The sequence below is a fragment of the Bidens hawaiensis genome, unplaced genomic scaffold, assembly GCF_021521415.1.
Source record: "Bidens hawaiensis isolate Kalapana, Puna unplaced genomic scaffold, B.hawaiensis_p1.1 tig00041327_1, whole genome shotgun sequence".
Taxonomy (NCBI): domain Eukaryota; kingdom Viridiplantae; phylum Streptophyta; class Magnoliopsida; order Asterales; family Asteraceae; genus Bidens; species Bidens hawaiensis.
Genome location: NW_027497324.1, coordinates 27,587 through 29,708, shown reverse-complemented (window position 1 = coordinate 29,708; position 2,122 = coordinate 27,587).

The window sequence follows — 2,122 nt, the reverse complement described above, 5'->3', positions numbered from 1 at the left end:
AGATTTAAGGAAATTGTCCCCGCCCAAAAGAGGGCGGTTGCGTGTTTCAGAAAACTTCTACTTTTTACTGTACACTGTCTAAAGCACTGAAAAAGCAAACTGTAAAAGTCAACTGCCAGCCACCCACTCTCACCAGCCACAGCCCTGCATGTCCTGTCCATATCAAATCAGAATCTTTAATCTACTTTTCTACTCTTTTTAATAAATAATAATAATTTCCATACTTTATCATCATTTCAAAAGATTACAATTCCCTAAAGCAAGGGATTATGTTCCCTTGAGTTTGCCTATAAATTTGTAGCCTAAATTATCACCCAGAACACACTTCAAAGAACTACAAACTTGCACTAATCCTTTCCCAAGCATCCGTTGTTTCCAGCTCCGATCCTGTTACTAGGTAAGCCGAGATTATAACCTTGAGATCTACTTTCCAACCCTTATATCTTGATCTTAATATATATACTTGTTATTTAATCGTATTCTAGACCTTCGATTCCGAGGCCAACACCAAGAAAACCCGAATCTCGATTAATCCCTTAACAAGAACCACAGGTGAGTCTCACAGCCCCTATTTCCACTGTTTTCACTATTTTAAACTGTTTTCGGGGCGAGGGACACGTACTTAAATAATGTTTTATCATGGTATACTTACAAGCTAAGCAAACGATTACGTGTTTAAGTTATGTTTCATGATGAGCAATGCGAACAGTTATCTATGGTTTTTCGATGATAGTGCACCAGATTCGAGTAAGTGATCACTTTACCATTGGAACTCTAAGGGTAGGGACTGCTGGTTTGATCCGCCCACTCGTAGGGGTCGCACCTCTTACACAGACGAGTGCCTAGTATGGTCATGGGGCAGTACTATGGGTTTAAGCCCGCTCGTAGAGGTCGCTCCTCTTACGCAGACGAGCGCCTTGTTTTCCGGCACAACGTCCGCGCGTAACCCGCGGGACGGTATTACAGCATATATTAGCTCGTAGTGGCAGCGCCACTTACACAGACGAGCACAGTTTTCCAGCAGTGTCCGCGCGTAACCCGCGGGACGGTATTACGTTATTTTAGCTCGTAGTGGCAGCGCCACTTACACAGACGAGCACAGTTCCCAGAAATGTTCGCGCGTAACCCGCGGAACGATTTTATCAGAATATGTTGATAGAGCTATGTTTTACCAAGCATGTGTTTTAATGATGCTAACAGAATTATGTTTCAGAATGATTATGATGCAATACGATTTATCAAGTTACTAAAACTTGTGAACTCACTCAGTTTATACTGATTCAAATGTTTTTACGTGTCTTTCAGGAGATAACTAGGTAGCGCATGGAGTCACACTTAGAGCACCACACGCTGAACATCTAAAACAAGCTTTTTGGAAGATTTTGGTTTTATCCCCTCGATGCGCACGGTTACCCGCCGCGCAAGGGGATATGGCGAGGAAATCTTCAGTTTTATACTTGGATGTTTTTTTTTTTGTAATCTTTGAACAATGTAACGTGTTTGTACTAAACTTCTCATGCGCAATAAAAATCTTTGAATGTTTTGCAATGGCCCGTGCTTAATTATCAATCCCCACTCGTGCGCGCCCGGCTGTTTCCGCCGCTCAGGGCCGGGTGTGACAGATTGGTATCAGAGCACTGGTTATAGCGAACTAGGAAAAGAAGTTTTTTTAACCTAGACTATAACCTTTGGGGAATCGCATGAAATATTTTTCAAAGAATATTTTCAAAAGAAAAATCACACACGCACTTAGGAACACGGGTCACAGTGTCTAGAGATAAGAACATTATGTGCTCTGAGTACATGCGCTAAGTTTGTTATATTTTCTTTTTATGAAAAGAATGCCTCCAACCAGAGCCAAGGGAATTACCATGACACCCGAGGAGCTCGCAGAAATAATCGCGCAGGCGATTGCAACGCATGAGGCCAGCAAGGCCGAATCTAGTCAGGGTCGCCAAGAGAACGAGACCCCAGAACCCGAATCAGGAGCCTTGGACAAAGGATGCTCCTATAAAACATTCATGGCCTGTAGGCCTTGGCCGTTCAAAGGCACCGAAGGAGCCATTGGGCTCTACAATTGGATTGACAAGATGGAGACAGTTCTCTCCATCAGCGGATGTAG